Here is a 26,315-nt window from a genome sequence, read left to right on the forward strand (position 1 = left end):
GAAGTAGTACCTCAGGTTAAGAACTTTGCTTCAGGATGAGAACAGAAATCATGCTCCGGCGGCGCAGCAGCAGCAGGAAGCCCCATTAGCTAAAGTGGTGCTTCAGGTTAAGAACAGTTTCAGGTTAAGAACGGACCTCCGGAACGAATTAAGTACTTAACCCGAGGTACCACTGTAGACCATTCTTATGCCTCTCATGCCACATTGTACTGTAGATGAAAATGGCCACAGGTAGGCATATATGTTCATCCAGTTGAATGTTGCACTTCCAATGACAATGTTCTTGCACTGATTGTAGCTGAGAGGAGTGCCAAAATGAATTTGTAATCCAGCATCTGCACATAAAAGGCCACCTTTCTCTCTCTCCCTTCCCCCAGTATGTTTCTTTACCACTATATGAAACAACAACAAAAGCGGATGCCGGGCGAGGCGAGGCGGGGGGGCGGGGGGGGGAGGAGACCCACAATACAAAATAGCATCTAAATAGCTCCAGTCATTTGGTTCTTTCAAAATGACTTGAAGAAATGGAATAATCTGTTTGGTTTATGAGGCTTTCACAATGGGAAATTTGCTGCAGTACCTGTCAATTGCGGGAAATGGGGAGAATGTATTTGATGTATCGTGTAACAACTTCATTTGAAATTCTTTCCCTAAACTCTGAAGCAATCAGAGCTGCCAAAGGAAAGAGAAATAACAAAATGGGCATCTAGCAAAACTGTTTAATATAGAACAGCAAATTGTTGCCTAGGACAAGGTCAGAATTTGTTGATCAGAATTTGCACAAATGTACCTCTGTGTGCGTACATGTGGAGATCATTGCAGATAATGTGCCCTACATGCATCTGTAGCAGTCAATTTAGGCATATATTTTCTACCTTTTCTCCACAAGAAGAAGAATATTTACTGAAGCCATGTGAGGGTATCCCAGCTGAATCCTTGTTCAGCTGAGAAATCCAAACCCCCTATATTCTGGTATATGTGTGGATTGGGCAGAGGTGTCGTCCGTCCAATCCTGCTGACCTCCACGGTCCTACACCTGTGGAGTAATGACAGCATCTCCTGCCCCTTCCACCTGCCAAACATGATCTGGACTGGATCCCAGGTGACATAGTGATCTGTCTGCTGTTCCACCTTCTGCCCTGGCTGGCAGGACTGTGAATACTGCAGTCTCCTCACTACACCATTAAGCCTCAATGGGCAGCGACCAAGGTTAGTACTGCACCCTGGATGAGAACTCTGGTTAGCTTCTGTGTAGATGAAACACTAATCCACTTAGGGCTGAGATTGCATTGGGGGACATAGGTGGGCATGGGGAGGAGTAAAGGATCCTGCTTTCTGGAGTTTGCCTCTCTATGTGCAAATTGCAAACCATATTTGCAAGAAGTCAGCATTCCATTTACACCGGGCAAAGTTTGCAAAGTTAGCATGATCCTTTGTCATTTAAAAATGCAGGTTTCTGGCTCCCGCTCTGTCAATATGTTTGATTTACACTATTGTTCATTTTAAATCAACACCAAATATTGTTTGTTTTCGAAAACCTACGTAAAATCATAGGAGCTGGGCGAACAAGGAACCTGCCTATAATTCAGTGTCTAAGACGCAGCGTGTGTCCATTTAACGAACCCTACTCCCGGACAAAAACAAGCATTTGTTTGAGCATTGACACGCAAAATCAATACAGAACTCATTGAGGCTTCAGTTTGCTTCAGATGTTTCTATGCTTTAGATGTTCTGAGACTATCAGTAGCCAGACTATTTCATCTTAGAAATTTCAAAAGATAAAATGGTTTTCTTCACCTTGTGTTACGGCCACATGTTTGATTTTAATAACTGTAGCACACTTTAATGTGCAACCTGCTATGTAGTCATAATCAGAACGTTCACCCCCATAACAGCCCTGAGGGACTATTAATATTGCGTTTTGATGGGTGGGAGATGGGACTAAATCTGACAGATCAATGACCAGAAGTAACCACAGATTTGTTGCTGGAGGGGGAGCAGGAAGTGGTGCTTCCCCATCCAAGCTGTGGTGCATAGTATCCAAGGCCATTTAAGTTAAATATTTCATTATAGTAAGGTAAAGGTACTCCTGACCGTTAGGTCCAGTCATTGACAACTCTGGAGTTGCGGCGCTCATCTCGCTTTACTGGCCGAGGGAGCCAGCGTTTGTCCGCAGACAGTTTTTCCGGGTCATGTGGCCAGCATGACTTAGCCAGTGTGGTGTAGTAGTTAAGAGCGGTGGACTCGTAATCTGGTGAACTGGGTTCGCGTCTTTGCTCCTCCACATGCAGCTGCTGGGTGACCTTGGGCTAGTTACACTTCTTTGAAGTCTCTCAGCCCCACTCACCTCACAGAGTGTTTGTTGTGGGGGAGGAAGGGAAAGGAGAATGTTAGCCGCTTTGAGACTCCTTCGGGTAGTGATAAAGCGGGATATCAAATCCAAACTCCTCTTCTTCTTCTAAGCCGCTTCTGGCGAAACCAGAGCAGTGCACGGAAACACTGTTTACCTTCCCGCCAGAGTGGTACCTATTTATCTACTTGCACTTTGACATGCTTTTGAACTGCTAGGTTGGCAGGAGCAGGGACCGATCAATGGGAGCTCACCCCATCATGGGGATTCAAACCGCTGACTTTCTGAATAGCAAGCCCTAGGTTCAGTGGTTTAGAACACAGCGCCACCCACGTCCCTATTCATTATAGTAAAAGGTAAAGGTAAAGGTACCCCTGCCCGTACGGGTCAGTCTTGCCAGACTCTGGGGTTGTGCGCCCATCTCACTCAAGAGGCCAGGGGCCAGCGCTGTCCGAAGACACTTCCGGGTCACGTGGCCAGCGTGACATCGCTGCTCTGGCGAGCCAGAGCTGCACACGGAAACGCCGTTTACCTTCCCGCTAGAAAGCGGTCCCTATTTATCTACTTGCACCCGAGGGTGCTTTCGAACTGCTAGGTTGGCAGGCGCTGGGACCGAGCAGCGGGAGCGCACCCCGCCGCGGGGATTCGAACCACCGACCTTTCGATCAGCAAGCCCTAGGCGCTGAGGTACTAGGGTATTAATAATGATGATGATGTTAGACAAAAATCTAACCATTTGGTGCCCATTCATGAAAGTGCAAATCAGCGGCCATACTTTGCCTAATGATAGGGCCGGTTCTACATGGAAATCCTATATATTTTTGTTCAGAAGTAAGCCCTACTATACGAGTCAATGAGTCATATTCCAGGACAGGGTGCATAGGATTGTAAGGTGCTAGCAATAATGATCTCTGGACATCAGGACACATATACCTCATTCTGTGCACATCATTGCGGGAGACTTCAACCATGTTGAACTTAAAACAGTGCTCCCAACGCTCTATCAGCATGCTGTATTTGTGCTTGGTTCTCCAGTTGTACAGCTAGGGAGAGGAAGGTGCTCCAGAAGGTCATAACCACAGCCCAAAGGACTATTGGTCATCCTCTCCCATCTTTGGAAGAACTGTACGGTTCCCGTTGTCTTAGGAAAGCAAACAACATCCTGCAGGATTCATCTCACCCGGGATACAGTCTGTTTGCACTACTGCCTTCTGGCAGGAGATATAGAAACATCAAGTCAAGGACAAATAGACTGAAAAATAGTTTCTATCCAAGAGCTGTGGCCTTTTTGAATGCTGTAACTCGATAGTGTGACCTGGGAGTTTGATGGGTGTGGGTGTGGGTGTGGCTGGAATGTGGTTTGTTTGGTTGTTGTTGTTGTTTTGCTTGTGTTGTTTTTAAGGGATGGCATCCAATTTCGTTGCACTTGTGCAATGTTGCACTTGTGTAATGACAATAAAGAATCTATCTATCTATCTATTCTCTGGCTGTGGTGCGGGTAGTTTTAGACTCTGGGCATAACAGTCTTTTGGGGACACACAAACACCTTTAGATGGCCACGCACTTTACTTCATTCATTTCAAAATGTCACAAGCCAGCCCTGCTGCTTATTCTGCGGAGTGAGGCGTTGGGACTTCTGCATCTGAGTCCTGCCCTGATACCACCACTGCTCTCTGGATCATGTTGTTAGCTTGCCAGAGGGAAGGGCTGCTGGCCTTTTCTTCATTGAAGCCAGCTACACCTACACCATTTAAAGCACTTTACCATCATGGCTCCCTACATTTCCCTTCTGTTTTTGGTTTTGGTGTGTTCCAGATCATGGGGCTTCGGGGAAATGCAGTGGCTGATCAGATAGCTAGGATGGCACTGGGACAGATGGACATTCTGTATACTGGTGTATTTTTCATTAACTAAACATTTTTATTTTATATATTGCTGTGACTTTTAATACATATTCCGCCCTGAGAGTCTGGTGAAGAGATGGAATGGCAATGTTTTAAGTAAGAAAGGCAGAGTGGTGACATTGAATATTTCTCAAGCTTTACAGGCAATGCTATGAGATGCAACAAATCCTCTATTTGTTTGTCCTCAGGTTTTTTTTATTTCTTTCTTTCTTTCTCATTTATGGAATCATCTGTCAAGAATGCAGAAGGTGACAGTGAAATGCATAGTTCAGTGTTAACAGCAACAGCTTTTCTTTCCTCTGACAAAGGCAACTGCTTAAATAGGTCATGGAATAAAAATAGTATTGAAAAGCAATGCATACGGATCGGATATTGTTTCTTGCTCCAGTGGTGTAAATCTAGAGTAACCCAAGTTTTACAAAAGTAGCTTGAACAATATGGCAATGCAATCCTACACATGTCTACTACTCAGGAGGAAGTCCCACTGAGTTTAATGGGGTTTAAGCCCAGGAAACGGTACAGGATTAGAGTCTAATTTTATTATTTAGGATGCAGCACTATACTCATGTAGCTGGGAGTGTGTCCCATGAAACTCAATAATTCTGAGTAGACATGTTGATGTGTAGGTGGGTTCCCACAAGGCAAGACACAGTGATAACAACAAGAACCTTTATTGAACTAACAGAACTGGACATCAGGGGCAGAGCAACTGCTTATATACATTTCTGAAGGCCTGGGCCAGCCACTCCCAACGTGATTGGCTTTCTAAACTTCCAAGCTGCGAATCATAACTCAGAGTTTAAGGGCCAATGGCAGAGGCCCAAATCCTGAAATGTTCTGTGATTGGATGTCATGTATCGAATCAGAACACAGGAGCTCATAATCCTTAATCCAGACTCAGACAAACACAGACCACTGAATATATAACACATGTATAGGGTTGCCCTGCACGTCCGTTAATTTTAAAAGTTTGCTTATTTATCTTAAATCTTTAAATGAAGAATTTCAAAGTAATGGAATTGAAAACAGCAGAAGAGATAACACCTTAAACATCAGTTTAAAAACATCAAAAATAGCAGCATCAGGTTAGGAAAGAATCATCTTAAAAAGATTGGGTGTGTAATTGGTAATGTCTTGCTCATTTTGCTATGTGGGGCCCTGGACTTCTGCCCTGCCCTGAGTACAACCAGAACTTTCCATTACTGGTCATGCAGTGGTTTGCAGTTGAAAATATTGACATCCATAGCCAAGTGGGACCTCTTTGTGCATAATTCATTGTGAGGTCAAAGCCAGTAAACGGCACTGTGAAATCTGATTATTAATGTATTAGCAAAATCTAGTTGAAAACGCCATTTGATTTCTGCCTCTGCCAGCAATTGAATGATTACTTATATAGAACATTTGTAGAAATGAGGATTTATTTTAGCAAGCTGAAGTATCTGTAGTGTAAAAGTGTGTGTGTGTGTGTAAGACACAGAGAGGAGACTCCTCTGGAAGTAAGCGGATCATGCAGAAAGCTTATACTAGAAAAATGTCTTCCAAATCCAATTCTTCTTTTCAAACTATCATTGCCAGAAGGTTGCCTCTGAAATCCTTCTAGCTTTTTGTTCACTTCCATTCTTTTCATATTTACTCAGTGCAGATCACTGTGACATTTTTATTTAGCTGCATGATCGTCCTGAACCTTTGATCATTTTATTTGCAGTGACCTCTGTGCTGACTGCCTTGGGTAATTTGTGCCATCAGTGGTTTTGATTAGTTCAACTCTGGTGAGTCTTATGTCTTGATCTTCCCCAGGGATCTGAAGAAGAGCTCTGGAGCTAGCTCCCATCAAGAGTGAAAGTGTGTGTGTGTATGCTACTGGTTTTGTTTTGTTTCATAGTCACTACAGTGAGATTAATGTTGTACCAAACACTGAGCTAAGAGGAAACTCCAGTGCCTACTCTAATACTAACATTGGCAAAATGAGACAGAAAACTCAGTCTTAGCTGTGACTTCATCGCATATTAGCTAATGACTATTAACTGGTAGCTCTTTCATCTTAAGATGGGATCGTTTGAGACTTGCTTATCCTTGAAATCAACACTGACTAGATTTTCAGCATCTTAGCCCGAAACACCCTCTACACACCAATGTTCTTTCCTGAAATGCTGGCCTTCCCTATTTATTTTGATTGAATGGGAGGAAAAGCTTGTGCAGGAGAAGCTTCATTAAAGCGAAAGGGGAAGTTGGTCCATGCTAGGGAGTGTTTATAACAAATTTATTCTCTGAAATGCTGGCTAGGACTAGAGCATCCTGAATAACTGCATGCTGAACCATGTGCTAGGATGACAGCGGGCACTGGGGGAAGAGCAAGAAGAGGACTTGGCTAGAATGACTTGATATACAGGGGCCAGATCAAAAAGAAGACAAGACTCCTGCTCTATGAATGTTGTGTAAAGGAGGGAATTGTTATGTAAACTTCACCTGCTGAATTTCTTCTTCTACCTGATTAGAGCCTTTACTCCTTTTTTTTGTCTGGCCATCCTATTGAGCTAACAAACAGCCAGTGCTGGCTCTGATAATAGGCAGAGTGTGGCAGCGGCCTCAGGGAGAGGATGCTGGGTGTTCTGGGGAAGCAATACTGGTACCACCTACCCTTACTATTCCTTGTATGACTAGCGGGGATTCTCTGCTCTACACATCTATCGGAGGAGTAGCAGTCCTGTCCTGTTTTGTATCTGGCTACGATTTTTGGAGCACAATCAATCAATCAATCAATCAATAGCTAGCTAGCAGCATACATGACTTGAATCCAAAACCATGATGAAGACTTTACATTTATTCATTTATTTACCTTATTAGTTGGATGTCACCCAATAGTTTCCAAGAAACTTAAAGACAAATAAAGGCAGATAAGTAATAACACAGGGGAAGGGACCATATATTGCATTAACATTTCATATAACATGCAAGAAAACAAAAACAACACACCAGCCCCATAAACAGTAACAAACAACATTAGCAATGTAGTCAAACAATAAATGAAGCAATATTCCGACCCACTAGTTAGCAGATAAATGAAACCTCAGTCACCTCCCTAGACCAAAAGCCATACACTTCAAAACCTAAACCACCCCCTCCCCAGTAATCTCTCCAGCTCACCTGACAGTCTGTCACCAGGCCAGCTGCTGCAGATCAGTTGTGGTGGGGTCCAGAGGTCTTCCTCCAAGCATCTCTCCTCTCTCTTCAGCGGGAGCAATAGAAAAGCAAAGCAGGGAGATGGTGCCAGAAGTTTTACCTGCTTTGCAGTTGTCCCAGCTATTGCTCATCTCTTGCTGCTGGTGGGAGTGCAGGAAGCAGGGGTCCTTCCACTTGGTGTCAAGACCAGCTGTGTCTGGCTTCCTCACTATGCAAGTTTCAATGAATGCTGAAAACACACCTATTTACCCTGGCTTTTGACATCTCAGATGTGTGTTTTCAGGGCCCACCCTCTTCCTGTTTTAACTGTTGTTTAATTCTTAATTTTTGAGTTGTTGTAACCTGCTCTGGGACCTGCTGGCAAAGGGCGGGTAGCAAAGTTCAAAGTAGTTGTAGTAATAATACAATGGAGCAAAAAATGTGTTCTACCCCAACCTTCTGCCCTGACAGTGCTTCGGGTGTGGTGACGACTCCACTTCTCTGTTCCATCATTCTTCATCTGACCTGTTACCAAGAACAGAACTGTTACTTTTTTGAAGGGTGCCTGTCACATCCCATTATTATCAGGGCTTCCTGAGATCCAAGTGCAGTGCCTGTCATTTGCTGTCACCAAACTCATCTATAACTTCTTCCGTGCATTCAAAGGACACAGTGTCCTTTAAAAGAAAGAAAGAAAAATAAGTAAATCCAACAGTTTATTTAATGTAACCTGAGTTAATTGCTACGTATTCACTTTGCAGCATTGAAACAAAACCTAAGGGGCATAACATGTTAATAAAATGTTGAATTCAGAGTTAGTCACATTTAGAGTAGAGCCAATCAAAGCAATAGTCATGACTTATGCTCCACTGGTTTCAGTTGATCTACTCTAATCATCTTTGAGCCAACCCAAATGTAGGGTCCTGAGTATCTTGTTACTTAAGATTTTCTCTGGTTTTGATTCCTTTTCTGTGTGTGATACTTTAGTCAAGAAAAAGAAAAGGAAAGTAATCCATGTTGTTTCCTTTGAATTACTTGATGATGAATGGGCCTATAACTTTTTAGTCTGTTATACAGTTTATCATACTGCTGTGACAGACCTACAAAAATGACATGAGATAAAATCTAATATAAAATATATAAAGTATAGCTAGTTTTACTTTGTACAGATCTATAAGCTTCCACAAAACAAGTAATAAATAGAAATAACAAAATAAATTGCCTTTGAAGTCTGCATGAGACAGTTCCTTTCAGTCAGCCTCAAGTGAAGAAAGAAATGAACATTTTATGTGAGAAGGTGAATCTATAATGTCAAAAAAATAAAAAGCAATAGGTTGGTGGTAGTGCCACATTAGAGAACTGTGACCTTCTAATGTACCAAATGCTCCCTATTTCTCTGGCTGCCTTATGTATAAAATGGTCTGTGAATATGTTTGTGTACTTGTTGTGTCTGTCCTGCAAGATTTGTGTCTGTCTTTAGGCATTCTTCTAGTAAAACTGCTTACATTTTATGCTTGTGGTTTTCTCATAGATTTAGTTTCATTGTCTCTCTGGAGATGGTCCCTGAAGTAAAAGAGAGGGAGAAGAATCTTTGCGGTAAGAAATCTAATATTTATTAGTCTCTTGCTGAAAGCAAGAAATACAAAAATATATGCTTAGAGAAATAACTGATGTGCGTTTTAAACTGATGTTCACATTTTTAAAAGATTCGTGGAACCCAGGGGGGTTACCCGCATAGGACAATTATTGACAACACTCTGTTATTAATAAAACAGGTGCCACATCTTTCAGAACCCTATTTTAGCCAGGGAGAAATTTTCACTGAATCCTGCCATGTTTATTTTTACCAGCTGTAGCTGCCCACAAGGCCTGTTGAAAGCATGCATCTTATTTTTATAAAAGGCTTTTTTAATGGATCAGAGGGTGGGGTGTTTTGTACTTATTGTTTGCTCTAGAAATAGTGTTCCCCTGTATTTCCTGGCATTTAGGTTTCTGGCATCTGTGTTGGTTGAGGAGCTAGCTAACTATGGCAATATATCATGTCAAACTAGGCTAGTTATATAACTGTTAAAATGCTAGTTTTAAAAAAGATGCCCTGGAAAATGTTTTTCTACATTAGAGTCGCATCTCTTTGTATTAGAAATAAGCCAGTGTAGTGTTGTTGACGGGGTGTTGAAGAGAACCGGAAAGACTGTAGTTAAAATCCCTGCTCAACCATGACATTCACTGGGTGACCTTGGGCAAGTCACAAACTCTCAGCTATTCTCTCTCAGGGTTGATGAGGTGGTAAAAGGAGGGTGGGTGGTATCATATTTGCAGCCTTGAGCTCCTTAGGAAAGGGCAAGCTAATTATTGCAATAAATAATGTTTTCCTATCACAACTCTGATATCTGTAAGCAGACAAACTCCGCTATGCAATGGGTTTTTCCAACAAATTCTTGGCATGCCTTGCTGCCAACATTCTCTTTCAGGAGTGAGAGGATTGGCTATCCTTGGCTTGATTCTAATCAATAGGGAAGTTTTAGCCGATGAGTTCAATGTAGTGGGAACTTTGCGGGGACTGTGCCCATAAAATGTTGGACTTTTTGGACTGGAATAATGGGCTGGAGTTCTGGATCTTATTGAAAACGAAAGGTCAGCACAGTCAAATATGTGCCTTGAATTTCAGGACAGCTGGAGCTCAGAGAAAAGCTAAGTAGGATTTGATGGCTAGATACCCTAATGGGAATAGAAGCCCAAAAAGGCTGATTTCCTGGAGGCAGAATCACAAATAATCCCAATGAGAAACGAAAAAAAAAAGAAAAAAAAGAGGGAGACATCTAAAATGACAGTGATGTTACACAAAAAAGCAGAGTGATGAGCAGAAAACAAAAAGGGACATATATAATACATGGAAGAAAGGAGAGGACACCAAGGACAAGTTCAGATGAAGAGCCAATACTTGTAGAGGCAGCACCAGGAAAACTAAAGCTTAGAACAATCTGAGGTTGGTAAGGGATTTTGCAAGTTACAAGAAGGGCTTTTCTTCTATGTTTAAGGCAAGAGGAAGGAAACAGCAGGCTTAATGTGGAGTATGGATGGTGAAATGTTAACTGTTGACAAGGAAGAGGCACCACAGGTCAACTCCTATTATGCCTCAGTCTTCTCCCAAAACATGATTTGTGTGCAGCTTTTCAAATGTACTATGACTGGGGAGGAGTCAGGATTGTAGTTCTAGGTTGATAGCGAGGTGGTAAGGAATACCTAGCTATCTGAATGAGTCTGAAACTTTGGGGCCAGGTGAATTGCATCATAGGGAACTAAAGTACTTTCAGAACCATAATATTTGCAAAAATCCTGGGAAAGGGGTGAGGTGCCACCACAAGACTGAAAATGATGGCAAGACTGAACTGTGCAAATTTTCCAGTCTTCAAAAGAGGGAGAAAAGAGGAAACAAAATTATGGGCAATCTAGCTTTGATTCCAGGAAAGATGCTAGAACTGATGATAATGGAAGCTGTTTGAAATAATCTTGATAACGATGCAGTTATTAGTAGAAACTATCATGGATGGGTCCAGAATAAATTTCTGCCAGACTCAAATTATCATTTTTAAATTAGAGGACTATGAGAATATTATTGACATAATTTGTCTTGCATTTGACAAACTTACCCTGCTACACTTTGGTGAGCAAAATTGTTAAATGTGAGCTAGCTGATAATTCTGACAGATCCTGTCACAGCTAGTTGAAAAATCATACCAAAAAATCTAGTTCATATGTACATGAGCTTGGCACTGGTGCCCTCTTCCTTTCCTCTCTTCTTCCAATGCAGCTGTAAGGAAGAGATTATGTTTTTGATTCCGTTTTCAATTAAATATGATTTATTATTATATATGGGCCACAAACAAGGGTTAAACATCAACATGATTTAGGTTATCAAAGTAAACCACACTTTTGTCCACAAATCATATTTAAATCTAACCACAGTTCATCTGGGTTAGACATAATGATAAACCGTGGTTAGTTAAAATTTGAAATGAAAGCTTCCAGTCTCTTTCATGTAGTTGCACTAGAAAAGGAAAGCAGTTCACAAGGCCCAAGCTTGTGTACATAACACTACACCACTGCTCATGTAGCACTGTATTATATAGCTCTCAAATCTCATTAGTTCTATTGGTTGTTCTATATTTGAGTATTCACTTTGAAGTCACACTTCAGTCACCTCTTGTAATACAGAACAGCTGATGAATCTATAACAAGCCTTTTGTAGAAGATACTCCTTTGAATCTAAGGGATGTGAATGCTCGACTGTGAACACCTTTCTTGTTTTTCTTTTCGCTTGTTGACATACATTTCTCTTTCTTTTCTGTGAGATTCTGTGGGGTCTTTTCCTCCTTTTTACAGAGATGAAGCTACATTAGGAAACACGCGAACTTTTCTTCTTCAAGTTTGGTTATTTATAACCAGTTTAGCTCTATAATTAAGCTTGCATTTAATTGCTGTAATTGTGCCATCCTTGTTTAAAGACAAATGGGTTTCTCTGGGTTAGAGTATGTGCTGATATTTTTATTCTATTGAATTCCTTTAAAAGGCTATCTAGGGAGCTTCTGAAAACCTTGAAATAAATACAGGTCCCACACGAGTCTAGAATCCAAAAGAGGACACACACACCTTGGAGAAAGCTGCACACATGTTACAACTTTTGTGTGCTGTTGTCATTGTGCCCCCCCCCCCCCAGTGCTGAAGAAGTAAGCCACTGATTTCTTAATAAATTGCTTCTCTCTTTGGAAGTGGAAATTGCAAAGGTGGACCAAGAAGAGAGGGCTCTGGTTAAGCAGATGTTTCTCTTCTATACAAGCATTTCTGTTTGTTCAGTCCTGACCCCATTGTATGACGTTTGAGAAAAATAAGTAAGGGTTTTTTAAATCATTAAGAATGCTGGGAATTGTAGCTCTGTGAGAGGTCCATTACAATTCTCATAATTCAGGGGCAGGGGGAGCCATGACTGTTAAAGTAATATAAAGGTGTTTTCAGTGTATGGTGTAGATATTACCTTAGTTTTCAGGAAGATTCCCTCAAATCGATTCCCCTTTTCGTTTCCCTCTCTCTTTTATTCTCCAGAGTTCGTAGCCTTTATCACTTGCTACAGCTCCAAACATCTTGCCCTTGGGAGCTGAAGTGAAATCATATGAAAGAAGTAAGGCTTCTGTTTTCATAGTGTGGCTGTGGCTTGGTTGAAATTTATGTAAAACTCAGCCACGGTCATATAGAAGATTTATGAAGCCCTTTGATAAGCAATTCAGCACATGTTCAAATATCTAAAAATAGACACCATTGCATATTACATAAAGCAGCAATATAGTTGACACCTCATGTATAACACTACCTCTTGTTATTTACCTTCAGTTTCTGAAAATGGCAAAAAGTGGTTGTTTTTTATTGAATCAACTGCGAAGTCAGGTTATGCGGCAATTTTTCATTGTTTTTTCAAAATGTTCTCTATTTTAAAAAAAGTTTCTCCAGTTTGAAAGGTTGCAAACCTTGTCTGATAGAATATTCAAGAATAACTGTTAACACTGTTGTGGGAAGATGTACAACTTATGCACACTGCCAACAATATACTCTTGGTCAGAAGTCTAATTGATCTCAGTGACATCAGAGGTGCCATCTTACGAGGGTGATGGGGGGGAGGCAATGTTGTGACATCACAATGTCCTGACGTCACACACGTGATGTCAGGACGTGTGGCGGAGCCAGGGCCAGAGCTGAATGTGTCGGCCATGCAGCCTCAACCCTTTGTCCCTCCAGAGGTTTCTGCACTACAGCTCACATCAATCTTGACCATTGCAACATCTGGATGGTCAAAGGTTGCCCTGCCCTATATGAATCCTTTGAAATGTGTAGAGCCTCAGTCAGCCATTCTGAAAGGGACTGTGGCTTGCCATGGTATGATTCTTATTAACTTTCTTTAGGAGTGAGGAAGGTATTTCCATTCCCATCCATATGAAGATCCCATCTTCTGAGATTGCTTAGGCAGCAGTTCTCAACCTGTAGGTCCCCAGATGTTGTTGGACTACAACTCCCATCATCCCTGACCACTGATCATGCTGGCTAGGAATGATGGGACTTGTACTCCAAAAACAGCTGGGGACCCACAGGTTGAGAAACACTGGCTTAGAGGCACATGTCTGCAAACCTTTAGGTGAACAGTGGCTGGCTGGCTACATTGCAGTTGATAACAGTCAACGCAAGGCCATCATATGAAAGTTTGAGATTTTTTTCTTTTTTATAAAGTGACAGATAAATGTAATCAGTAATGGTGATAATACAATAGGGGATAATTTAGCTCAGGTATAAGGAATATGTGCCCCCCATGGTTTCATGCATTTTTATAAGCTGCATGAGACCACTACCATTCTGAGCATCTCTGATCATGTTGGCTGAGACTGGGAACTGGAGTCTAACAAGTGCTGGAGGATCACAGGTTCCTCGTCCTCCTGCCCCTCTTTTGGTCAGACCTCCAAATCTTCCTGCAGAGCACTGTGGCTCAGACGTAAAGCTCTTGCTATGCACAGGTTCCATCTCTGACTCCTTCAGGCACAGCCTGGTCTGAAACCCTGTAGGCTGAACTAAATTAGATGGACTAATGGTCCAACTTGGTATAAGACGCTTTCTTCTGCAACAAACATACTGTTGAACTCCCATGTCTGCAGCACTTCTGTGTGCTATCGGCTATGCCAGTGGTGTCCAAACTTTTTTCAAAGAGAGCCAGATTTGATGAAATGAACAGCTATGGGGGCCGACCAAAGGGCCGACCAAAGTTTTAGGATTTTACCACAGGAAATACCCCAGGGGTCGGATTAAACCAACCAGTGGGCTGGATTAGGCCCCCAAAACGCACTTTGGATATGCCTGAGCTACGCTGTCCCTTTTATGGTTGCATTTAGATATTGCTGATTTCTATGGAACTTAGTTTCAGCCAAAGAGCACAGAGCAGCAATGGCCAAAACCCTCTAATGACCCCCCCCGGCTCACAAACATCTGTACCCAGGTCAACATCCTGGTGGGGAGCAAATCGCCTTCTCCCTGGTCACCAGATTGATCCTTTGATGGGCAGAGAGGGGTTGACAGTTCTCTCTTTAGTGGATCAATTTAATGCGGGGGAGGCTTTGTGCCTGCATGTAGGGTGTGTGTGTGTGTGTGTGTGTGTGTGTGAGAGAGAGAGAGAGAGAGAGAGAGAGAGAGAGAGAGAGAGAGAGAGAGAGAGAGGTGGTTGCCTCCACCATTGGCGTGTGACCAACCCTGATGTTTGGCCAAGGGTAAATGCAACCCTCAGACCATAAAAGGTCAGCCACCCTAGGCATAAAGTCTTGAGGTTTTCGGTAACCATTTGTAAAGGATATGATCAATGGAATATTGTTGACATGCTTAGGAGTCGGTTCTAAACCGTTCAGCTTGTTTTTCCTTCCTAATTATTTTCTATCTTATATTCACATAATAAAATATATTTACATTGTGGTTGTTTATCTCAACATGACACCCGACTTTTACTTCTCTTTTCTCCCCAATTACTGGGAAGTGGTGCTTGCACCCCAATTCAAAAGCCATTAAAAAAGGACAACTTTTGTTGGCTAAGCTCTAGGCTTGTTAGATTCACTGATGCTTTATGAGGCTTATAATATATTAATGTTCACTACAGAATAAAGGCAGACAAAAAAAATATTGATTTCAGAGAGAATGTCTTTTAGCTGGGCTTTCTTATTTCAGAGCTGAATATACTGTAGATTTTGCATCTGTGCTGGGAGCAAAGAGATTTTTAAAAAAATCAGTTCTCCATCAGGGAGGAGGTATTGACAGTGTACAACCAAATCAGCAAAAGGCATAATGGTTCTATTCAGGATAATTCAAGAATAGTTCCATCTGTTTACTCTAACCTGGGTCATTTGAAGTACATGTAAACATTTATTAAGAAGTACATGTAAACATTTATTCTGAAATTCCTTTAGCAGATTAAAAAAAATAATGATTAGCAGTAGACAAATGCTCTCATATAGGTGATAGTAAATCCTACTGCAATTGGTAAGCTGCTGAACTGGTTTAGACATGATACAGGGAATAGCCAACACCAATGTGAGTTCCCCATCCCTTAGCCATATTGTTCAGAAAAACAACGGATATAATAGATGAACAAGTTCAAAACCCATTAGTATTGTTGAAGATGCCGATTTAGATATACATGCACATGCACATATACATGTAGTGGTATGAAAATTGACTCACAGTAGCTATGTGGGTGGGAGATCACAGCAATTTCATCCAGCCGTGTTAAATACACGCGAGCTTTGGATATTAACAGGAGGAAAAATACTTCATGTTTGGTATAGGGTGGAGGGACCTACTGCTTAGTCAGGAGCCATAATTTAGTCTGTTAGCTCAAGTTTTACTTGATTAGCCAACCGACTGAGCTGATCAGAATTTACAGCCCTTATTTTGTGCTTTGTGTTCTTGTATTTTTACAATGCCAGATTAACCTCCTTAAAATAAGGTACCTTGAAGAAAAGTGCTTCTGGAAGTGTAAGTTAGGCTTCTAAAAACAAACCTGTTCTTCGTTTCCTTGAGAAGGCTAAAGATAAGAGGGAAAACACCATAGAGCGATTTTGGTGGCTGAAGCAATGATATGATGCTCCCATTAAATTTTCAGAATTACACTAGATAAGATAGTTCAAGCCGGAGTTGGAAGACTGGGAGTGGATGGTTCTGCACATCAGAAAGTGACAGACACATGCCACTGTGCTAGCTGTTCTTTATCCAGGAAGGAATCTCTAATACCTCTCCACTCTTCTCTCTTTTCCCCCTTTTGCTCTGAAGCCTTATCACTGGGAGCAACAGAGCTGCCTTTCAGCATTTACCTGGTTTATATTCTTCAACCAATCTATCCCAGTTAATAGAAAAGATATAAAGTAATCATAAAAGTAATGGTGACAGACAGGAAGTAGGAGTTCAGATGCATTGTGTCCACTGTCTGGAGGCTTCTTGTAAAGAAACATATTTCCCCCCAGGTTTTCCCTGACCCGCAAAATTGGCCCCCATTATTGTTTTCACAGTACTGTGCAGTTTACTGGTTTTAAATGCTGTATTGGTGTTTTTATGATACCATTTTATCTGGAATTTTTATGTTGCATTTCTGTATACTACTTAGATATGTTTAAATATTAAGTAGTTTAGAAATGGTTTTAAATAAAACAAGCAGCTTCCAATGTGCCAAAGACATGAGTTTTGATCATATCTATCACCCGCAGTGCAAATGGGACTGGAAATTTGAAAGTACAGGCACAGCAATTGTTCAACTAGTGATGAAGTAAGAGGCAGTTGCTTCGGATAAAAATATTAACTTCTAGGCCAGTTAGCCAATAACAATGAGCATCTTATTATATAAACTCAGTGATTTTTATCTAAAAAAAATGTTTAGGGGTACTCTCATTTTGACTCAAGAAAATCACCATTTTATAGTTCAAATTGGGGAAAATAAATACAGTAAATGGACAAAAGTGCAAAGAACATGCATTATCTCATATTACACAGCAGACAGCTCACGGTAACTTCCACATTGGCATGAAGTTGTGTGCACTAACATTTTCCTGATTCCTTTCTGGGAAAGGAAATGAAGCTGCCATCGGAGGTGATAACATGCTAGATTCCAACTCCTACTTCACACATTAAACATTTGTTTTCACCTGAGACTCAGGAAACATTGTGCAGGGGTAGCAATGGAACTGACAATTCACTGTGCTAGAGAAGAAACTAAAAAATGATATATTTTAGATATAGATTCACAAAATGTTTAGGGGTATGCGCACCCTTGCATCCCCCCCCAAAGCACTGTATAAACTACTGGTATAGGTCAGGATCTGCTGCTTCAAGATGGTCCACTGGGTTCATCCCAATGGTATGACTGTATGATTGGCTTGTGCTTAATATTATGCAAATAGATGCATAGTGGATTATGTGTGCTGAATCATTCCCGGTGATTTTTGAATGACTAGAATAATGCAAGAAAACTAATCTTTAAAACAAAGAAGAAATATGCTCTTTTACACTTAAAGCAGAATTCTGTATGATAAAATGTTCTAAAATTATGTTGAAAAGATTTTCCTTGAACAGGATTAGCAATTTCTGTTCAAAATGAATAAATCCTGGTCTTAAACAAGGAAGCTTGTGATTGCTGTCTAACATACTGAAATAAAAATGCTTGATGCCTGTGCTTGTCTTTTAATATTAATGTAATCCCTCTGAGCATATCGGTCTAGTTTTTCACAGACTTCCTTGTGTTTAGAGCCCCCTTTTCAAAGGGAAACATAGCCTAAAGGGAATACACCATGTTTTATTTCAAAAAGCCATTTGAGATTTTCATATTCATATTCTTGGAGCTAATTGTTGCTCCTTTCTTAAAGATATATTAACATATTAGCCCTATCAAGCTAAACTTCGTGTCTATTGCAAGCATTTCCAATACATATATAGAAAGTTGATACATACCAGAAAAATACAGGCTTATACTGCATAACAGAATGGTAACAGAACATATGCACAGGGACATTTTTATTCCCTGTTATCCAAAACATTCTTACCCAAATTATCAACCAGGTAGCGATGCCAAATGGCAGCTGTGGTGCTCCCAGTGCTGGGGTGCTAATATAACTCCTTGTAAACTGTAATGGAGCCACGGAGAAGTGTCCATCATCTGGCCAGAGAGTTAGCCCATTAAGAGATCCAGTTTCCCAGAAATGGGTAAAGCATGGAAGAAGCAGAACCCCGGCAGAGACCATTCTAACCCTTGTTAGACTAGAGCAACTTGCTCACTGAGCTCTCCTTGGTGCTGAAATGACTAATCTGCCTTGTTGTGGGCTTCTCTGCAGAACCATAACATAACAGTCAAGCACACAAGCAGGTTATGAGAACAACAGCTTTCGTTCTTTCTAATCAGCTCGAAAACTAGTACTGGATGTGGTACTTTGACATATTTCACCCCTTTCCTGACAATGTCTTGCATGGAATTTACATTTTTCACATTGGCTGGTTTGAGCTGTCCATTGTGATCTAAAGTAGGGTTGCCATATATCCTCTTTTTCCAGGACATGACCTCTTTTTCATGGGTAGAGTCGTCATAGTGATCCATAGTTAAAAGTAGAAGTCGGCAAATGTGTCCCTTTTTTTGCTCTTCAAAATATGACAACTCTATGTGTACTTGGAGGAGCGCCCATACTCATGCGTATATGCTATTTCCAGCGCACTTCCGGGATAGAGGAACACTCATGCGCATGTGCACACACTATTTCTGGCACTCTTCCGATCCGGTCTGCCAGGGAATGGACTGGCCAAGCCTCAAAAAATGTTGCCAACCCTGGCTTAGAGGTTTTCTTACAATCAAGTGACATATAAATTATGTTAAATAAATAATATTCTCCATCTAAGGAAGGGAGAAGTTTTATTAGAGTTCAGGGACTTATTCCAGCCAGGCAAAAACACTCAAGGAAGATGCAAAGCAGAGCTGATTAGCAGTGTGGTTCAGGAGAGTGTGTGACCTGGGAAGAATCCTGAGGGCCAGATAGAGTAACAACATCATCATCATCAACAACAACAACTTATTTATACCCTGCCCATCTGGCTGGGTTTCCCCTGCTTCTATGGGCAACTCCCAACAGAACATTAAAAACACAATAAAAGATCAAACAGTTTTCAGATGTCTTCTAAAAGTCAGATAGTTGTTTATTTCCTTGACATCTGATGGGAGGGCGTTCCACTTCACATCTCGTAGGGAGGGAACCACCAGAAGGCCCTCAGAGCTGGAATCCAGTGTCCGGGCAGAATGATGAGGGTGGAGACACTCCATCAGGTAGAGAAGCCTGGAGGACAACATTACTTCGCCTCTGAAGTAAGGGAAAACTTTTTTTGGCCCATTGCATATCACTTTACAATTCCTTGTGTTGAACCACTCTTGCAATTTTAAACCAATCCACCCAATTTGGATAGATCCTTTTGGCACTCCTGGTAAACCCTTCTCATTTTACCCCCCTAAAAAATGTGGTGTCATCAACAAACTTAGCCACATAACTACTCACACCTAACTCAAGATCATTTATGGGCGAGTTCAAAAGCCCTGTCTTTGGGGTCCAGACCATAACATTTTTTTTAAAAAAAAGACCAACAAAAAGTTATGGGGTGGTACCACCTAAAGGCCATTTCACTAGCAGCCACCAGCTTTTCCTCACCTGCTGGAGAAAAGCCTCCAAAGAGGCTATGTAGATATGTGACTTTTCAGGTACTCTGTCCTCATGTTATGAATGGCCTTAAAGGTCAACATCAGGACTTTGAATTGGACCCCCAAATAGGCTGGAAGCAATTGCAGATGACAAAGCACTGGTGCATTGTAGTATAGATAGAAATGGAACGTGTGAGAATGTGACATGCAAGCTACTGTTGGATCAGGAGCTTGCAGATCTTAGTCTGAACAGTTGCTTTCTGGATATTTTACAAGGGCAACCTGAAGAATCAATTATCATAAGCTTCCTCTCCATTTCCATTTCACTTTGTTGTAATAAATGAAGCTACCCAGAGCATCCCTGTTTACAAATATCTCTCAAACTCATTTTAGAACGAAATAGCTTTGTAAGCAATTTTCCTGTTTAGGCACAGGGTTTCCCTCTTGTTTTTCTTCTCCATGTAAATGAGTTTGGCTCAACACATGAAGGCTCCTTGTGCACATTAGAGAGCACATAGAAATATGGATCAAATTGCACATCTTTACTTACATTTTGATTGAAATTGTGTTCATGACCGCAATAATTCCCATTGCTCTAATCATCCAGAAGGATATGCATGTGCACTTTCTTATTTAACTCAATAGTTGATCATAGCATTTTTATTACTAAGTATAATTTACATAACCATGATTCAGTTGCCAATTTCCCCATAAAAGTTTTAAAAAGTTTATAATGCTATATTTCCCCCACAAACATTTATGACCTAATTAAAACTAATATTATTACTTATCTTTACTTGGTAATGCAGATAATTAGCTTGAAATATTGAGAGAAGATATATACACTAATTTGATCAGGCTCCATGCTGTTAGCAATTTGGTCATAATAGCAAAAGCTATATTGTTTTCCTCCATAATTTCATATTGAGGGCAAATAGCTAGTCTGTCTGAAGTACGAATGATAAATTGGCCAAAGTATTTTAAAGCAACACAAAATAGAAAAAATAGGTAGATGCTGAATTATAGATTAGTAAGTGATTGTTGCAATGGTGTCTTGTGCTTCTTGTTTTCAGACCCATTTTTGTTTTCTGAAGTGAGGAGGGTGATATTTTGGTTTTACTCATTTTTTGAGAGAGCTCTCTGAAACACAAGGTTTCAGTGTCATGTAGGATGCCTGCAGAAGTTCTAATTAGCCTCCAGCAATGTTCACGAAAAGAGAACGTGTATTGATGAACATTCATAAATGTCCTCAACTGAGTGTATTTCATTAAGATCAGCAGAGGCTCTAGGCAGCCCTAGTCACCAGTGACTGGAAATTCTGATTTGATTTTGCAATTCAGCCTGGTCATATAACCTGCTCTGCATTTTGAGGGCAGCTTACCCAGAATGCATTGAGGGTTCTTCCTGCTTCTGAAGGTTCTCATTTGGCTGTTACAGAAGCTTCTTGAATTTAGACACATTTCATACAATTGCAGATCTAACAATCTACCTCACCCCTTAACAGCACCAGTCATGGGGTTTTATATAATGTTAGTCTTACTCAGAGTAAACCCATTGAAATTAAAGGGCATGTGTACCTTCAGCCCATTAATTTCAATGGCTGTACTGTGAGTAGAATTTAGATACAGCACAAAATGTTAATTTAAAATAATTCTTACTAGTATCTATCTGAGAGTCACTGAAAGCAGAATATGCTGTAAAGAGCAGTAGGTAAAATGCCATTTACAAATGCTATTAAACAACCTATTAATTTATGAACAATATTAAATATTCATCTGTGTCAGCAGATGGTGATTTTTCTGTTAATGCAATAGGCAAATCTATTTTATAGACCTATGGCTCTGTTGTGTATAGGTTGGCCAGTTTTGGAGAGGGTATGTGTTTTAAAGAAACTGCAAGATTTTGCAGGGTTAAAGTGAGGCTACTACTGAGAACCACTCAATTTTGCTTCCAAATACTGATGCACCGACTGTCTATCATCCATTCTTTGGCATAGTTTAATACATGTACCAGTTTGCAACCATTTTCAATATAATCATCCATTGCTGCTTGGGACAGGAAAAGAAACTTTCCCCCTGTTGTTGAGGATCCTGAGCCAATGGTACTTCTGGAATGCCCATTCAAATATGTATCTCACTGAAATTAATGTAATGCAGAGGAACCACATTCACATCTCAGTGAGGACATGCTTTCTCTGCATTGTAGTATTTTCATTGGGATGAACATTTGATCATTCTGGTTACCTTCGTAGCAGAATTGGGATCTTTCTTCTCTCTGACTCCAAACCCCTCACAAATATATATATATTTTTTTACCAAGGAGTATGGTACAGGGATGTGGTTGGTGCTGCGGTCTAAACCACTGAGCCTAGGGCTTGCCAGTCGGAAGGTTGGCAATTTGAATCCCTGCAATGGGGTGAGCTCCTGTTGTTCAGTCCCTGCTCCTGCCAACCTAGCAGTTTGAAAGCATGTCAAAGTGCAAGTAGATAAATAGGTACCACTCCAGCAGGAAGGTAAATGGCGTTTCCGTGCGCTGCTCTGGTTTCGCCAGAAGCAGCTTAGCTGGCCACATGACCCAGAAAAATTGTCTGCGGACAAACGTCAGCTCCCTCGGCCTGTAAAGCGAGATGAGCGCCGCAACTCCAGAGTCGTTCGCGACTAGACTTAACTGTCAGGGGCCCTTTACCCTTACATTTATGAACAAATTGCTGGGAAAGTAGGAAGTTATTTCATGGGGGTGCTGCTTTCAAATAGAAAGAAGAAGGTCTGATCATCTTTAAAATTCTCCTGCATTTTCTGCTTAGTAATTCCACAACTCATCAGTGACCCAGAGGTCAGCATTTATGATAGAAATATATATTTTTATGCTAAACCAATGTGCTCCATTTAATATTCTCATGAAAGTGTGCCAGATGTAGTTTCATGGAAAACCAATCTTGTCCTCTCATCTTTTAGGTGGAATATTTCATATACTGAGAGTGGAAGTTAAACATATAGGGTATTTAAATAGCCAATCTTGAGCTACATGTGTTTAATTTGTAACTACAAATAGCAATATTTTTACAAGCTCATCACTATAAACTGAGAATCTGCGGCATTCCAAAAGTAAAAGTAAAATTCAAATGAAGTAAAAGGATGAGTCTTAGATATCTGATATAGCAGTGTGGGCTTTCTTTAGGATGTCACTTCTGAGTGGACTGTGGTGGATAGCTACATTTTTCAGTGTGTTATATCATCAGTGAAATTCTGTAAGGTGGCACAGTTCATGGCAGCCTTGAGTTACCAGTGTTACAAGACCTTCTCATTATTTATACACATGTGCATGAAAACTCAGATCTAACATGCATGTTTATAGTACTACCAATTTGGGGATCCTTACTGGAGGTGATTGTATGCCACAGATGCTTAGGGAAATTAGCATACTTCGTTATAAGCATAATATTTATTATAACTGCATACTTCGTTATAAGCATAATATTTATTCATATCATTTTTACAATTTAACTGTCATACCCATGTTGTCATATATAGAGTTCTGGGCTTAGGCATTTAAAACCAGAAGAACTGAAAGGAGACTAAAGAAAACAAAACAGTGAGAATGCTCACATACAAATAGTTAAGGTAAGTCAGACCCCTGAAATTAAATAAGTAGATAGAAGTGAAGACAGTGAAGACACACGATGTGTAGGTAAGCAGAAAGTTGGATTTCACTGCAACACCATGGTGATGATGGTGGTGGTGGTGATGGTGATGGTGATAACACACCAGCACAGCAATGGTTTGAGCAGGAGAGGCTAACACCTAGTTTGGGGGCCTGATCCAGCACCCCCAAGGCCCTTCATAACAGAGTAATCATATAGTGAATGAAGCAGGAGCAATAACAAGCGATGTGTGTGGGTCGGCTCAGGACAGCATGCATGTGTATATGTATGAGAGTATGTGGTTATGGCATGAAGCTTCTTAAGTGTTGAATGTGGTCCTTGGGCCAAACAGTTATTCCTGGTTTAAAGGCTAGAAAGTTTCCGAGGTGGGGAACTGGATCTTGCTCGTAGACCAATCCCCCCACTTCCCATCGATCAAGCTTAACAGGTGGGTGGTTCCACACACCTGTACGTCACCAGGTCACAGTGATGTCAGGTGACTAGTTTTTGCAAAGCACAGATCATCAGAACTTACAAAGTGCCATGTAAACCCCAAGATTGGCTTGGTGAAGGGAAGTGGCTAGTGTCTATGTAGCCCCGAAGAGAAAAATAATAAAAATAGTTGAGAGCCATAGAGGGGATGATAGCTTAAGTTGGCTGGGGTGGGGTGGGAGAGAGAAAAAGACTCGCCTAGTGTAGGTAAAAGGCAAAGGACCCCTGGACAGTCAAGTCCAGTCAAAGGCGACTATGGGGTTGCAGTGCTCATCTTGCTTTCAGGCCGAGGGAGCCAGTGTTTGTCCACAGACAGCTTTCCGGGTCATGTGGCCAGCATGACTAAATCTCTTCTGGTGCAATGGGACACGTGATGGAAACCAGAGTGCATGGAAACTCCGTTTACCTTCCTGCTACAGCGGTACCTATTTCTCTACTTGCGCTAGTGTGCTTTCAAACTGCTAGGTTGGCAGGAGCTGGGCCGAGCAACGGGAGCTCACTCTATCATGGGGATGCAAACCACTGACCTTCCAGTTGGCAAGCCCAAGAGGCTCAGTAGTTTAGACCACAGCGCCACCTGCATCCCTTTCTCATAGTGTACCATGGATCAGGGCACCTTGAAAAGAGGCATTGAGCAGCCTTCAGGAAGCATCCCCCAAACTGAACACTCTGGGGCTGCGAGAGGAGCTCATTACAGGGGAAAGGGTTATCAGCAGGCCTTAGCCCAGATTCCTACCGGTAGGTTGGTGTCTAAAGACAGGCATAGGCAGTGCTTTTTCATGACACTACTCACCCTTAACAGCACTGGGCAAAGGTAACATGTTCATGAACGCTCCAAAATGCCTGGAAATTATAGGTGTTAAAGCCCTCATCCTTAACAGATGTTATTTAGGTAACATTGATATGGCATGGTATCTTATCCTGTAGTCAGTTCCAGCTTCATCACTGCTTTAGAGCTCCATAGCTACCTTAAAGGTAAAGGTAAAGGATTCCTGGACAGTTAGAGCAGAGTGGTATACTTAAGTTACAGATAATTATAAAGTTAATTCTTCATATCCAAACCTGTAAAATGGTGGGTTAGATGGACTTACACACTTGCCTTTTTAATTTAATTTTTAATGCAATCTGTATAATGGCTGTGGACTGCAAATGTCTCAACATCTTCCTGAATATAAATGGCAAGTTTTCTATACCTCCTACACACTGATAACTTCATTCACAACACATTGTTCAAGAGGTCCAGTCATCTTTCTGACACATCTTCATACTGTTTCTTTCAAAACCCAACGAGTGCATTTTGATTTAAAAAAAATGAAACCAAGCAATACACGCCCAATGAAAAATGCTTTAATTATCAACTTGTATTTTGAATAGAAACATGATAAAATAAGGACATCTTTGCTCAAAGGAGGTATTACCAGATAATAAAGATGATTCATATGGTTCTCCATTATCACCCTGTGTGTTTGTGGGAGTAGATAAGTGTGTGTTCACTCAACAATGAATTCCATTAAGGCTTTCAGTATGATTCCTTTTGTAATATGTAACAAAACTTATGGGCAGTTTAATGTGTGACAATGTATTTCCACTTCTGGCTTTATAGTAGCATTAGGTTACATTCTATAGGTGTTGTTATTATTAACAATTGAATTTTGAAGGCTGCATATTGTACCTGCAGTGGGAGTGGGGAATAATAAAAAAAAGACATACATTAGAGTTGGCTTGGAAAACAAGCAACAACTTTATTAAAGCAATTCAAGAGCCTGCTGTTTGTCTAATCCAGCACAGGATTACAGTGCAGGAATCTCAACTAAAGCCTGCATGACAGATGGCCATCCAACCTCTGCTTAAGAACCTAAAATGAGAGTCCATCACCTTCGGAGGGAGTCTGTTCCAATATTGAACAAGTCTTACTGTCAGAAGATTCTTTCCGATGCTTAGTCAGAATCTGCATTCTTGTAACTTGAAGCCATCGGATCAAGTCCTACCCTCCGGAGCAGGAGAAAACAGGCTTGCTCTCTCTTCCATGCGACAGCCCTTGAGATATTTGAAGATGGTTGTCATTTCTCATCTCACTCTCCTCTTATCCAGGTTAAACGTACCCAACTCCCTACACCGAATCCTTGTCAACTGATACAAGGACCACTTGGAACAATATTGAACAGATACTAACATACCCCAAGTCATTTTATGGACTGCTATGATGAACATGAAAAACCTGAGAACTTTCACCAATAAGGAAAATGTAAAGGGAGCTAGATGGATGGGAGGATGTGATTCAACTTCTGGTAAGCCTTCTTTTTTATGCAACCAAGAAAGGCACATTTCTGTCCCAGGACCACCTTTATCAATGATAAAACCTAGACTTTGTCCTGCTTTGCTTTGCCTGACTCATCTTGGCCAAACTCTTCACTCTTGCTATTAAGCTCCAGCTTGATCCACTGCTGTGTCCATCACATAGAATAGAACCACAGATTGATTGTATTGTATTTAGTGATACCAGCATTTATCCAAGTCTTATTGGCTATAAAG

At 41.0% G+C, this 26,315-nt stretch overlaps 1 protein-coding gene and 1 long non-coding RNA gene across 6 annotated transcripts in view; one reads left to right on the forward strand and one right to left on the reverse strand.

The window, feature by feature from the left end:
* The window catches only part of ZNF385D (zinc finger protein 385D), a 549,735-nt gene that overhangs the window by 143,248 nt on the left and 380,172 nt on the right, over positions 1-26,315 (forward strand). For both annotated transcript variants that reach the window (XM_081883280.1, XM_081883288.1), the window contains exon 4: positions 8,945-9,009. The gene's annotated coding sequence lies outside the window, so the exon portion shown is untranslated. The remainder of the gene's footprint in view (positions 1-8,944; positions 9,010-26,315) is intronic.
* Positions 567-13,074, reverse strand: LOC309353823. 4 transcript variants are annotated; one of them, XR_014162026.1, is made up of 5 exons: positions 12,933-13,072; positions 8,919-8,976; positions 7,399-7,938; positions 7,091-7,127; positions 571-672 (listed from the first exon to the last, which is right to left on the reverse strand). It is a non-coding gene; the product is annotated as an uncharacterized lncRNA (long non-coding RNA). The 4 variants fall into 4 exon arrangements; XR_014162027.1 differs by lacking the exon at positions 12,933-13,072 and adding an exon at positions 12,793-12,908; XR_014162028.1 differs by lacking the exon at positions 8,919-8,976 and having other exon boundaries at positions 575-672; positions 12,933-13,074.

This window comes from Podarcis melisellensis (assembly GCF_964234715.1).
Source record: "Podarcis melisellensis genome assembly, chromosome: 12".
In the NCBI taxonomy this organism is placed as follows: Eukaryota; Metazoa; Chordata; class Lepidosauria; order Squamata; family Lacertidae; genus Podarcis; species Podarcis melisellensis.